Consider the following 15,935-nt stretch of genomic DNA (forward strand, 5'->3'; position numbering starts at 1 on the left):
GCTAAGTTCGGGTGCAACCGAACTTTTTATACTCTTGCAACTTCCAAGACTCAAAGCCAAGGAAATATCCTAAGGTGGAAAACGTCAAGCAGAAGATCGAAATCCAAGCAATTACTTATATACATAACTCATACATTGGCCGATATATGCATTCGGCTTAAGTGTATGTAGTATATGAGAATTGGTTAGGTATCGACCCGATTTTAACTATTTCGCCAATACCAATATTTTTAACATGCCAATAAAATGTTTTGTAGGTTTCGGATGTCTCATATACCATTACCACATATACCATCACCACGCACATGGAGTAAAGTCAGCCGTATGTTCGAAAATCTTGATATTAGTTATAAGCGGCTAGGTCAAGTTTTTATCCATTTTAGACACAGAAAAACACTGTTAGCAGTAAGGCACGCTCTCTCATTTTCATTGAGATAACTCACAAGTTGGCTGATCTATGCGGTATAAAGTCAAATTGAAGCTCGGAAATCGCTGTATTGGGTACATATGTATATACATATATGGCAGTTAAGGGAATTATTGACCTGATTTAACCCATTTTTGACACATATACATAACATTAGCCGGAAAGAATTATCTATGAATTTCAGTTATATACCTCACACATTTGCGGTAAAAACTCCACTAAAGGTGCTAGGGTTCAAATATTCGTTACCTAGGGGCTTGAACAGTTTTTGTACTAATCAGACAATTTTTGGCCATACTTTATTCATGCATAAGTTGTATACCGGTATATTAATCGCTTCTTGATTTGTGCACTGGAAAGTGAAAGCATCAGATGGATGTGCTACATGAGAAGTAGGCGTGGTTGTGAGCCGATGTCATGTACTTTCCACAAATAATGGTTTGGGCCGCTGTGACCGCAAATGGGCGCTCTCCAATTGTTTTCATCGAGCCTAGCGTCAAAGAAAATACGATATATTATCGGGAAAACAAACATTTCGGTCATAAACCATGGACGTTTCAACAAGACTCAGCACCGTCTCACAAAGCACGAGTGTACCAACAATGGCTGAAAAACAACGTTCCGAACTTCATTACGACCACACAATGCCTCTCGTATTCACCAGATACGAATCAAATGGATTATTCTCTCTGAGCCATTTTGGAGAGCAAGGTCCGAAGTAAAAAATACACCAATCCCGAGATGGTGAAGAAAGCCATTGTCCTTGAGTAGGACAAAGTATATTACCTGCAAGTCACATTCGGGCAGCTTGCGATTCGTTTTTTGACCGTCTTAAGGTCATAGTTAAGGCAAAAGGTGGTCATATCGAGCAAAAGTGAATTGGTCGTGAGTTTATGATTATTTTCACACATTTTGAATCTACATATATAAATAAAAATGAATCGCCAAAATGTATGTACGCGCATCACTTTCATACGACTGAACCAAATTTGATAATTCTTTTTTTAAAATGTTCGTTGAGGTTCAGGGATGGTTTATGCGGAGAAAAAAACTCGAAAAATTGCCGGAAAATCCCTAAAAGCGGCCCTTTTCTTTTTCCCATAGAAACGAATGGATGTTTGTTTATTAGCAACGCTAAGGGAACGACTGAACCAATCTTGATGAAATTTGCAGAGAATGTTCTGCGTGGATTGGGGAAGGTTTAGAAATAAAAAAACCTGTATGTCATTCATGAGGAAAAGTCGGAAAATTGAACAATTCCAAAAAGTTAATTTTTTCCATACAAATTTTTTATTCAATTTTTTTGTTTTGGTTTTCAATTATTTAAATCTTTCAAATTTGGCGTTTGCTTCAAAAATTTTTTAAAATTATACAGTGAAAATGTTATGTGTTTTTCACATAAAGTGATCAATTATAGATTGAAATTTGTCTCGATGCCATGAAGAGGTCGCGCTAATATCGGTCGGCGTTCTTTTTGGCATCAACACATTAGCAGCCCAAGGCACATGAACGAGTGCTCCCAGGATGCGATGACATTCGTACGGTATTATGGGTCGCGATCAATCAGAAAGCGATCGTCACGATGTCACAGCAAGACTTTTCAAGCAACAGCTTCGATGGACATTATCTTGAAGCAACGCATATACTATGGTGCTGTTAGATGCTAGATGTACCCTGTTGAGTGGCAAAAGAGAGGTTTGCCGCACGCACACATTCTTCTTTGGATGGTGGAAGGTGATTACATCAGATCAAATTGATGAAATCATTCAATCATGCGGCAATTCCTGATGCAAAGAAAGATCCAGTATTATACGAAGTGATGAAAACCAATAAGATTCATGTCAATAAATGCACGAAACAGTATCCACGTACTTTTCTTTCGGAAACACAAACTAGAAATGATGGATATCCACTCTATCGATGTCGCTCACCAGACGACAACGGCAGAACATTTAGCATTCAATTAAGAGGCGGGAGTATCGAAGTTGACAACACATGGATCGTACTATATTCTCCACTGTTGTCTAATTCACATTCAAAACTCATATCAATGTTTAGTATTGCAGTTTGGTGTAATCGATAAAATACGTTTGTAAGTAAGTCACTAAAGCAAGCAACATGGCGGTTATTGGTCTTGAACGCGATGAAATCAGCAAGTATCAACTGGTCGATACGTGAACTGCAATAAAGCGCTTTGTAGGATATTTACTTTTACAATTCATGAACGTTTTCCGACTGTTGTGCGTCTCGCAGTTAATTTGGAGAATGGCCAAAGAGTGTATTTCAACCCAGAGAATACAGTATAGCCAGTGGAAAACATCGAGAGCAACAAAATTAACATTGACGAGTTTTTTCTCAACTTTCGTCAGTGATTCGTTTGTGAGAACATTGCTCTATTCGAAAATACCTTGGTATTATACATGGAATGCATCGTCGAATAGTTACGCAGAAAGCAAGGCCAACCAGTAGATTGACATGCAGGTGTCTTATCAACTAATGCATTAGGACGAATTTACACAATCCACCCGAAAAACGACGATTGTTTCTATCTTCGGTAGCTATTGATTAATGTACGCGGTTCAACTTTATTTGAGTCATTGTTTACTGTGAATGGTATATGGGAATATGTGAAAGTTTTGGAGAAGTAAGCCAGCAATTACAAATGCTGGAACACGTTAATCACTGGAATGAAAATGACGTTCGCATACTTTTCGATATAAAGATTGTCAAAGACATTTTACATCGTCTTCGCTAAAAATTGGAAATGGTACAATAACGGTTGATACTTCCGGTGGTTCGATATCAATTCCATCTACCCTTTATCAATTCACGAAAGATGAACTCATCACAAATGTTCAGACATTTGCCAAATTATCGTAACTACGATTCCTTAAGTGCACGTGCAATGTTAGCTGCCAAAAATACCGATGTTTTTGACTTCAACTGAAAGATTTAAAGTCAAATTACGGGAGACTTGCGCTCATACAAATCGATCGGTCGTATGAAGAAGACGCCGAGAATTATCCAGTGGTAGTACCAAAATCTTTAGACAGGCTTCGTATGCCACCGTATCATTTGCGTCTCAAAGTAAGATCCGTCGTTATTATATTTCGCAATCTTCAAGCGCCGAAAGTGTGTAATGGAACCTGACTGATTGTGACGCACCTATCGAATACAAGGAGGAGAATGCTTGATTCTACGAATTCTTTTAAGGTCGAAGGATTTCTCTTTTAAGTTCAACTGTTGTGCGTCTTTTAAGTTCCGTTTCCAGTGAAAATTGAATTTGAGATGTCAATCAACAGGACCTAAATATAGTCGCATAGTGTGAGGCATAAATTTGGAAATGCTATGTTTTTCACACGGCCGGGCAGCTTGCGATTCGTTTTTTGACCGTCTTAAGGTCATAGTTAAGGCAAAAGGTGGTCATATCGAGCAAAAGTGAATTGGTCGTGAGTTTATGATTATTTTCACACATTTTGTACTTTAAAATAAATAAAAAATATTTTTCCAAACCGAATTTATGGCTTTTTTAATTGGTTACACTTCGAGTGCCGGACCGTATAATATAATCTGAAAGATAAAAGGCAATGCTCGTCTAAGTAGCGGCTTCAGAAACAATTTTGTTTGCATATAATTTGAAATCGCGGCCCAAAACTGTTGGAAATATGATCTAAGAAACTCTTTGGTGTCAGGAATATCCGAAAAGTCTTGACTATTTTTAGCCTCGGTTTACAAAGCTTTTACATAACATACAGGTATTGGATATATGGATATGTAAAACTTAAAAATTTTTCACTAATCATCGAAATCGTACAGCAACCATAGAAAGTGCACTAATATAAGTATGTGTATAAACTAAAATCTCTGTGCATGTGTTTGTAATTTCCAGAAAATGCACAAATTATGCATTGCGCAGAAGATGCAAGTTCTGCAATGCTATTAAAATACTTAGAAACTTTTGAGCGTCATTTGCTACTAACACCCAAAGCAAAAAGTTAGTAAATCTAATCATTTTGGTCTAATCTAGATTTAGGGTTATTTTAACTTCGATCCATCCACACCACATCTCCAAATTCTTCTTCTGAAATCTTTCAGACAGCTTAAAACTAGAGTTGCATGAGAGCTCCCGACAGAAGAGTCCACCTCTTTCCCACACTTTTCACTTAGATCCATCCGCACCAACGGCTTCTGAAATCCTTCGCAGATGCATAAGCAATGAAGGAAGGAAAAAATCAATAACTCCACTTATCGGCAATTTCCTTCGATAGTAAGTCACGAATGAGGAGTAAAAGAACTTCAGATCACTTATAAAAGTAACAAAATCCACTTGATGCATATACATATGTATAGCTAAGTAATGTTATATGTAAGCCAAGCCCACTTTCAAAAAGCACTCGACTATTATAGACTATATAATGCGGAAATATACATAACTGAGCTACGATTATTCAGATGATTCAATTACACCAAAGAAGTTGAATGAACGAGGTGTCATCTCCCGATCGTAGTGAGTAAAAAATGTTATTTTGACTATAACCTTGTTTATTAAAATGGTTCGGACGAACTAATTGATATCCGACGAATTTTTCCGAGCTTTCGATATCTAACTTTTTCAGCCGGGTAGATTCATTAAGTGTCCACAGTGTGTGCATTGAATCGAGTTGGCAAGAAACTTACGTAAAAATTCCTTACTGACTAACTACTCGTACTTTGTCATTTCTTTGTAGGCATACTCATATTTCAACAACTCACTACGAGAGTTAGTTAAGGAGGGATGCATAGAAAAGCAAAAACAACAAGTAGAAAACAAATTCATCCTTGGCAGCGCATTCTTGACGATGCCAAGAAGTGGAAGCAGCAGCAGAAAATGCAGAAGAAAAAGTAGCAGCAAAAGAAGAAACTTCCACAGCATTGCACTGCAACTACTTGGGGCGAGGACAAGACGAATTCTGGCAAATGACTTTTACCCGTGCTTGCCACATTTGTTAATGAAGAAAATGTTCAAGTTTTCTCCGTCTTCATAGTTCTTTCTTTTTTTACTTTTCTTTGGCAGCCAACATTTTGCTCTACATTTACATTTTCATTTCATTTTTCCGCACTGAAAGTATGCAAAAGAAAACGAAGAAAAAATTTAATTAATAGTAATTAGTACGTTTAGCGCCCGCATTGTGCGTGCTCAAGAGCGGGCAGTGAAAAGGGGGCGATAATGATTACACAACGCCTTTGGCCGACCCGTCGCAAAAGTTGTGTTGCCACAACCTGCGGCGCCAAGTGCCACTCTCGGCAATTTGCGGTCGGTGGATAAATGCAAATAAAAGCAAGTAAGAAAGCGATGGATGCGGCTGCAGCCGAACGTTATATACTCTCGGAATTTTCAAAAGTCACAAACGCTCGAGCACATATTTCCATGTCATTTTATTAATGTGACTTCAAATTGGACTGAAGCATTCGGTAATAAGTTAACCAGAAGTTTGAAAATTCTTACTTTGGGTACGTAGATTGCCTTTTCTATTTCGGGATCAGAAAGCAAAAGCAAATATTAATCTTCGAAAATCGCTTTAACGTTTTTTCAAAATATTCTTAATTAAGATCTATGTACATATTTCTGTTTTTGAACCAATTTTCGAAGTACTTTATTCACTTTGATTCAGGTATCTCGAAAACATGCGTTCTGAAAGCATCAACCACCTCTTCAAGTGTCGAAAAACTTTGACCTACGAGTTTATCTTTTACGTACGGTAATAAAAAGAAGTTATTCGGTGCCAACTGAGGATTATACGGTGAATGACTCATGTTTTGAGTACTCAAAAATGCAGCTGCTTCAGTCGATGTGTGAAAGTTTGTGTTGTCGAGGTGAAAAGCGATCCGTTTAGGGCGGATGGTTTTCCCGATTGTTCTTGAAAGACAACTGGCAAATATATGGTTGTGTATGACTCAGAATATACTGTTCTTCGTCCTTCTAGTGGGATGGTCGCGTATATCCAGATGTTCTAAGAAAACAGGCAACCATTTGCTTGGAAGTGCTTCGTGCGTGAGCAACTTTTATTGGATGCGACTCATCTTGAAACACTTATGCAGTTGACTGTTCTTTACTTTCGGTCCCCTCTTACACGATTTCATAGATGAATTTAGACGCAAAGCTATCGTATATTTTTAACATTTTTTCCCGACTGTAGGTCACATGACTATCTGGAAATATTCGATTGCGCACAGCATCAGTAGTTTCCGGAACAACAACTGATTTTTGGCGACCTTCATGAAATCCGTCTTGGAGTGATCTACGACCTCGATTGAATTCACCATACCATCGATAAGTATTGTCCTTTGATGGCCCTTCATCACCAAAACCTGATTATGGTTCATCAATCCACGTTTTTTGTTCGAGATGCATATTTCAAGTTACTGTAAGGAACATAAATAGCGGTCGTATGTCAAAACGTTCTGAGTATGTATATATAACATAAAAAATGTCAAACTTTACAAGAAAGTTGTGAGTTGAACATTGCAAGACTAGGTTCACCAAATCCTGAAAAATAAAATGTAATCTATGTATAGGCGGGGAAGACGAAATATGTAAAAGAATTTATTAATTTATAGCACTAATCTCATTAGAATAGAATGGGATTGAGGTTTGTAGTGCGACTTAAGGTCTATTGCTACTTCTTTATGACTCGGCACCCAGATGAGGTGCAAACGGTTGCAGATCGATACTATTGTCCTCATAGTCCATATGTAGAAAACTCAAAAGTTATAGACCGATGTCAATCATTTTTACGTCAGAGGTGACTCACCTTGAAGGCTCTTTTTCTTCAAAGTTTTATTCCGCTTTTTGTACTTAACCCTATGTACGAGTACTTGTATATGTATGTATGGTATATTGGAAAACGAAAAAGTCTGAAGAAATTTAAAATTATCTCAATGCAAAGTTGGCGTGGATTTGGTCGGATATTCTTCTGTTTCGAAACACCACAAAACCATTATGCCCTGTGCAACATGTTGCGCGAGTATTAAGCGAATCAAACGGAAAAAAATGACGTAGAGAAGAAAGAGCGGTCACGGGGAAAAAATGAAAGAATATTTAATTTATGTTAAAAAGAAGTTAATTGCAGATGGCAAGGCGACGCGGCGTGGGCTAAGCCATGTAGCTAAATAGCTCTGTGGGTGGCTGAATAAGTGGGCGTTTGGCTGGTTGATCGCTTGAAAAGCGCTTGCAAGTGCACATTAAGTGGTTCCATAAATACTGCCAAAGCGGGCGGAATAAAGCTAGCCAATATACGGTTATAATCGCGCTTAAGTGTGTGTGCGTGTGTGTTGGTTTATCGCATTGCATGCACAGGAGTCAAAACGCCAATTGCACGGATAGAAACATAAATAGACATAAAGCGCTGATGGGCGTTCGCTGACCACAAGCTGTTGGCCAGCAGATCTCATTGACCATGATGATGCGCGCTTATTTGAGCCGCTAAATTGCTTGGCAGCGTTGACGTTGCAACCACAAGAGGATGCTTTGCGGCAGCATAATACTTGTATGGATTACAATTTCACTACGCGAGGCGTGGACTAACAGAGCTGGGTGTGTAAGGTGTGTGACTCGTGCTTGCACTTCTGCGTTGCTTGGTAATCATAATTAATTTGGTCCATTAGGCAAAGCTTGCACCCACACAAACCCACTCAAGCTTTTGCTCTGCAATATGTGTGCATTTATAAATATGTGTATGTGCGTGTGCTAACAAAGTAAAATGTAATACTTATTTTTATGCTCAAACGCAGCGCTCAGCCAATAGTTGTTAGAGCAGCTGCCGTTCGGGCTCAGCCTCGGGATTAGTCTCTGCTCGATTGCTGGCGAACAAAGGCGCCTGCAGCACAAGACACAACCATTGAGTTTGCACTAACGATTGACTTTTGCTCAATCCTTAACTAAGTATCCTTTGTTGGCTTGCAAATCAATAGACAAAGCCCGCGTGGCGATTTATGGTTGGCGGTTTGAGGTTATGTCTGCCTCAATTGTTGCCACATGCCTGGTTGTCAGTATTTATCTTCAGCTCGTTCGAACTATGGCATAAGCGTTGTACGCGGCAATATGGTATTCAATTTGTAAGGGAGCCCACCCGCAGTATTGGCGACTGCATGACAACTGTCGAAATCAGAAACATGAACCAAAATTTGTAGCCAAGCCAATCGGAAGTTTGGCGCATAGAAAAGGGTTAAATTGTGGAAACAAAAGGATATATTGAATATAATTCATACTAGTTCGGAGTGTTGGAGAAAATATTATATTTTGTGAAGGAAGATCTAGTCGGAGCTGTTACATATGTATTCTAGAAAATTTAGTCAATATCAACCGAGGAATTCATATGTATGTAAACTATATACTATTGTAAAATATGCGGTTAGTTTTTGAAAAATTCAACTGTGACAACAACAAAAATGTTGGCGAGTTGAGTTCGATAACAGAGAGTATACCTTATTAAACTACCTTTAATATTATCTGGTTTTGTTTTACTTACTTATATCTGAACCACCGTGATTAAAATCCCCTCACTACTGATAAAAAAAAAAAGAATTAATCTTAGATAGGCGAATTCTTCATCAACAAAATCATTTTGTCATAGATAAGAACAAATATAAATCACTTGGTGTCAGGTCCGGATTTTAAGGTAGATGCATATCAATCTTCTAACCAAGTTCCCGGATCTTCTAGTGAATCGCCTTCGATGTATGTATGTGGTCTGGAGTGGTTCTGTTAGAACACAACTCCTCTCCTATTGTCAAAAAGCTGGCCACTTCTGAGCGATTACTTCCTTCAGACGGTTCAATTGTTGCCATTATAGGACCGAATTAAGAGTTTGGCCAATGGAGAGCAACTCACTGTACAGGAATTCACCTATAGATTCCGTCAAACACATAGCAAACCATTCCTGACTTTTGATAACCGTTTGCAAAGTTATAGCCGAGTTTACAACACCCCAGTCGTTCTTCTAGTATCCTCATCCACCTGATCTCTCCAACGGAGTGATGATCTTTCTCTTCCTCTACTTCCCCCGGCGGGTACTGCTTCGAAGACCCTCAGAGCTGGATGGTTTTTGTCCGACGAAGAGGTGGTCCGTGTCGATTCTCTTTTCCAATATTTGGCGCATGGTGAATACCTTGTCAGTTGTTGATTTTCCAGTCCTAAAGCCGCACTTGTAACATCCAATCCAGTTTGTTGATGGTAGGCTTAAATCTTATACGCAATGTTGAGCACGCGTATCTCACGATAGTTGGCGCAGATTGTGGGGTCTCCCTTTTTGTGGATTGAGGAGAGCATACTTAAATCGTTGGGCATGCTTTTCTCCGACCATATTCTACCAAGAAGCTAATATATGCTCCTTGTCAGTTCTTCGCCGGCGTAATCGAACCAGAACTCTCTCTATTTCTAAAATGTACATATATCGTTTATTTTTGTTGAGTTTATATAGGAAGCACCAGAATGTTCGCCCCACAGAACAAATATTATGTAATTTGTATATGTAAATATTTCGGATATAAAACAAAATATACTAAACATATTTTCAGCTTTTGATACTTCTTACGTACATGTTCGCAAACACTGTATCTACAGTATGTAACCCCTTTAGCTGTATTTGCTCTCAGTCTCCAACCTACCAGCAGCTTCATTGTTATTCTATTGTACTCATTTCCAGTTGATTTCGCGCCAACAACCAACCAGTCATGTAAGTTACAATTCTTGATGAAGCCAATCTTGGTGGAGTTTGAGATTTAACACATACAAACCATATATGCCTGTATGGCTAATATGGAAAGGTGAGCGAAGAACATGCCGCCTGGCTTTGTTTGTATTTGACCGCGTGCAATAAGACAATGAAGTCAAACCAGGATCTCATCTAAATATGTGTTTGTGTGAGTATCTCGAAGAGTGCGGGTTTAGTTGATAGGGGTTGAGTATGATGCATATGCCACAATAACGGAGTTAATGTGTACGGTAAACACGAGTATGAGTTAGTAGAAAGTGGATTAATATCGTTTACATATGTATTCTTATACATATACAGACCACATGGATACTCGGGGGTTTGTGTGGGGACACGCTTACTATTCTTCGTTACCGTTAATAAGTTATAACCGCGAGTGTGCTGAAATCTAAACAATTGCGACCTGCTCATATGTAAAATTCATTCTGATGGCAATATTTCGTGGTGGTACAGGGTGCGATAAAAGGCAGTTTATGCTAATAGAAAAATGCAAGGGATTATAATATGTTCAGATATCGGTTTCTGAGCTTTTATTCAACTGTAATTTTTCAGTATGACTTATTAACATTTCAATTGAAGTCTGATCTGAAATTTTGGAGGGAGACCCCACAATCTGCTCTAACTACCGTGGTATAAGCCTCCTCAACATCGCATATAAGGTTCTATCGAGCAGTGAATCGAGTGAAATTGAGGGAAAGATCAAAGCCCATCGTCAACAAACGGATTGGACTTTATCTGTGTGGCTTTAGGTCTGGAAAATTAACAACTGACAGGGTATTTACCATGCGCCAAATCTTGGAAAGGACTCATGAAAAGGGGATTGATCACGTCTCCTCGATTTCAAAGCTGTTTTTGACAGCACGAATACTGGTCTTTGTGCCGCTATGTCTGAATTTGGTATCTCCGCCAAACTAATACGGCTGAGTAAACTGACGTTGAATCACCAAAAAGCTCCGTCAGGATCGGGAAGGACCTCCCCGAGTCGCACTCTCGAATTGGCTCCACGTCATTTTGACAGTCATAACGTCGAAGTCGTCGGTAATTTCGTATATCTTGGGACCAGTATTAACAGCAGCAACAATGACAACTCTTGCCTACCTACTGACTAGGCAATTGAGAAATAAACTCCTCTCGACGAACAAAAACCAAACTCTATAAGTCACTCATAATACCCGTCCTGCTATATGGAGCAGAGGCATGGACGACGACAACAGCTGATGAGTCGATGTTACGAGCTTTCGCGAGAAAGATTCATCGAAAGCTTAATGGTCCTTTGTACATTGGTCACGGCGAATATCACCGTCGATGGAACGATGAGCTGTGTGGAGAGGTATTCTTGAGATGACTGTGAAATCCGTAATGGAACCTAGTGCATAATATTGCCGAATTATTAATCACAGATAGTTTTAATGGCAACTTGAGGTTTAAAGTCGGACAATTTTATTTCGCTATACAATAACGAAAATTGCTTTCTTCAGGCGAATAAACTTATTCATTATTTGACAATCCCATTTTTTCCTAAAACAACACCCTTTATAATTATTATATTACATATAAACACTTAAATATGTATGAGCATGCTTAAATAACTTACACTATGCTGCATGTACATACTCGTAAATAAGTGTGTATTTGTGGCCACTTCAGAATCGCCCGGATAATAGATAGGCCTACAGAAGCAGTGCCAACAATATTGTAAATTATTCATAGCAACTGTTTGGCGTGTTCGGCGCAGCTTTGCCAACACAAGTACAAGTACTTTGGAAGTGTTTTTGTTGGACCCATTCATAATTTGCAGTTGTTGGCCTGAGCCATTGTGTGGACTTTTTATGATCCGCTACTCATACTTTGCATTCACGGCATAATAATCTGCTATTGTTTGCAAATCTGTTAGACAGTTGGCAAGGTAACAAATTAGTTAGAGGTGAGCACATGCCTATTAGCGACTGGTGCATGTAGGCAAGTCTGTGCACCACTGTGTCACTGAAAGCAAGCCAAAATTGGCGAACAACCCGCGATTTGTGGAAACAATAGGTGTTGCTTTGGATATGGTTACTTATACATTTATAAGGATAAGTAAGTTGATGAGAGTGTCGTCTTAAAGGATTGCATTTTAAGCAGTTTAAACGAAGTTAATTAGTTCAGAAGAAAATGCTGAATTTCCAATACAACACAATTTTTAAAAATTATACCGTGTGATCAAATATGATCCGGACTGTTTCATTTGATCGAAATGGTTGAAATCAAAAACTTGCATTGTGCGTAACCCCGAAAAATTCGAAGAAGCAGTGCTTGAAAAAGGTGGCAAAGAGAGAGGTTAGATGTTTAAATCTCGCTCATGTATCGACTCAATACTTTGGTTAATGTTTTGGGTATGAAGCGCATCACTGCTAGACTCGTACCAAAAGAGCTTAATCGTTTGCAAAAAGAACGTAGAATACGAGGTTTGACAATTAAGTAATGAGACTGATTTTATTGCCGCGCTTGTGGTAAACCTGTGACCTTGAAATTGCCTTTCTCTTTTTCCGGCATTCCTCCCCTCTCAATTGATATATGTACCATCACTCTAGCTTGTTTAGTTCGCCTGCTGCGTCAAGTTGAGTAAACGTGTGTTTGTAGTACGCGTCGCGATAAAATTTTGCGCCAGAGTGGGCGAAACAGCTTCGGAAACGTACGCTAAAATTGTAAGAGTGTATGGTAATAGTGCTCTTAGACCCGGATACCAAACGCCAAAGCTCACAATTGTTGTTTCCGCGCGCCCCCCGCCCGATAAAAGCTCACATGAGCAAGTCGAAGGTGAAAACGACGATTATTGCTTTTTTTGATAGCCGTGGAATCGTCCACAAAGAATTCGTTCCTCCAGGGAAAACTGTGAATCAAGTCTACTATTGCCAAGTACTCGAAAGATTGCGAAAACGAGTCAACAGGGTGCGCACAGACATCGCTCGCAACTGGATCCTTCAACACGACAACGCGCCGTGCCACACCGCCATCAGCGTGTCCCAGTATTTGGCCGCTAAAGGGATCGCTGTGTTGCAACAGCCGCCTTATTCCCCCGACATGTCACCCTGTGACTTTTTTGTTTCCTAAAACAAAATCGGTGGTCAACGGAACCCATTTTGAGTCGATTACGGACATCCAGGCGGCCGTGACAAGGCCACTTGCGGACATCCTAGTCGAAGCGTTCCAGAAATGTTACGAAGCATGGAAAACGCGCTGAAATCGCTGCATAGCTGCCCAAGGGGACTACTTTGAAGGGGATGGAGGAGTTGTAGAATAATTTTTAAACATACGGTTTTTATGGAATCAGTCTCATTACTTAATTGTCATACCTTGTACATGTAGGTTGCAAACGAGATGCTTGAAAACTTAGCTGACTTCATTACAAAATTTTTGGTCTGTGATTTCAGCCTAAATTTAGTTTAAGTTAAATTTTATGAGATATGCCAATGTGGGCTATAGTGGTCCGTTATCGCCGATTCCGACAAGTTTACAGACGGATGGCACGATCTTGGTTAAGTCAACTCAGCTTTTTTATATATATGTATAATTTATAGAGTTTTCGACGTTTCATTCTAGATAATACAAATTTCATAGCAACTTATATACCCTGTTCAGGGTGTGACATTACACCTCATAATTAAGTCTACCAAATCATTCCTGTGGACCTTCTTAGCGTTAAACTCGGGCTTTTCAGGCATTCAGAAAAATGTACTATCCGACGTAGTTTCCAAACCGAAAGTTTTTATTAATCCACACTTTTCTCTAAACTGTTGATAGAGCCAAAGTTGCCATCAATATAAATTCGTTGTCGTTAACCACACCAAATCATAATAATAATTTCTGTTGGTTAATATTAATGATTTTTGGTGGGTGGATTTGTATTTTTTACAACAAAATCATGGACATTCTCACGCAGTTTATTCGCGCGAAAGTTTGAAAGCATACATACGTTATTTGAGCCTTAAATGTACGAAACTTCCTTTCCACCTACATGAAGCTCCACCACAGCAATAATAATGACAAATTGTCAAAAATGCCTGCAGATTACTTACTTTTTATTCAAATTTTTATTAGAAAATTCCAAATGGTTAAGTGTCAAAATTGCCGTAGCAATGAAATATCGAAGTCATTACAGCCGAAAATGTGTGCTTTTGCCACCGCAAAATGCGCGCTGCCCGCAAATGTCTTCATAGATACCCACAACTGAAGCGCTTTTTGTGAGATCTTTATATACTTTTAGATATTCGTATGAGAATATGTTCAACGGCATAAGAAAATGTAAGGAGCACATTTGCATATTTTGCCAACCATTTCGAATTCCACACGAAAAATGGCAAGGCAAGGGGTGAACCCTTCCTGCCATATTCCTTATATGTATGCTGAAACACCACTTCAGCGAGTTGATTCTGTAGCCGTGCCGGCAAGCTGCCGAAGATCAAACCACGCCATTAAAGAATTGCATTTCTAGTTGACTATAATTTTTTCTTATTCAACAGACAAATTTACTTTTTATGACCCAAAAATATTTTCGGCACTTTTTTGTATTTGTCACAGTGCATGTTTTTAAGAGCCTCGTTTAGAAGGATATTTTGTGCTTTTTATTTATTTCTAATGGCATTCAACATCGATGTTCGCTCGCCACTCACTCCCAGTCCTTGGCGAGACCGATGTACTCTATATAACTTACACTTACATACATATATGTATGTATGTTTGTTTATATGTTGCCGATTGCTGGTTCGTCGGTTGAAAAGGGAAACTTGTTAAACAAGTAAAGTGGGCTTTTAGTATGGTTGGCAGGATAATATGCCGTTTGCGTGTTGGAATGCAGCTTGTGCCTAACACCAGCGCTCGAAGTAAAGTTTAACGAATGTCGAAATTTCGCAGAATATGTCAGAAAGATGTCAATACGTATTTGTTGTAATATTTTAGTAAGCTGCCTTCATATCTTATTTGGAGCATAATTCTACTATTTGTATGTGGGTGAAGTTAAACTCTGAGTTACATATATAAACATTTTCCCAATAAATTGGTATTTATTAATATTGTCGAGAGCTCCTGATGACATCGTTCGGAACTGTCGAAAGGAAGTGTTTAATGAATTCATGTTAGTAATCACATACATTTTAACATTGCATTTAATAAATTAATTAGAAATCATGAAGGCATGAGTTTGCCGAGTTTGTTATGAATAATAACAAGAAAAAACGTTATCTTCGCTTGCACCGCAGCTAATATACCCTTTACATATGCATTTTATAGCATAAAGAGGTATGAAAAGTTCTTTGTATTTAATTTGAAAGGTGTGTTTATATGACAGCTACATATTTACCACAGTGAGCCAAGCTGAACAATTTCTGCGGTGATTGCATTATTGCTATGGGTCATGCTAAATTTCGTGAAAATATCTTGTAAACTGACAAAGTTTTCCCTACAAGCACTTGATTCTGATAGTTCGATAATTCAGTTTGTATGGCATCTAAATGCTATAGTTGTCCGATATCGGCGGTTACGACAAATGAGCAGCTTCTTGGGGGGAAAAGAACGTGTGCAAAATTGCAGATCTCAAAAACTGAGGCGCTAGTTCGCGTATATACAGACAGACGGACCTGGATAAATCGACTCAGCTTTTTGTGTTGATCATTTATGTATATATTTTATTGGATCTCTGCAGTTTTCTTCGTGGCAAACTTAATATATCCAGTTTAGATTAAACAAAAATTTAATGAAGTAATTGGAAATTTGTAAAATCT

The sequence above is a fragment of the Bactrocera dorsalis genome, chromosome 2 (genome assembly GCF_023373825.1).
Source record: "Bactrocera dorsalis isolate Fly_Bdor chromosome 2, ASM2337382v1, whole genome shotgun sequence".
NCBI lineage: Eukaryota > Metazoa > Arthropoda > Insecta > Diptera > Tephritidae > Bactrocera > Bactrocera dorsalis.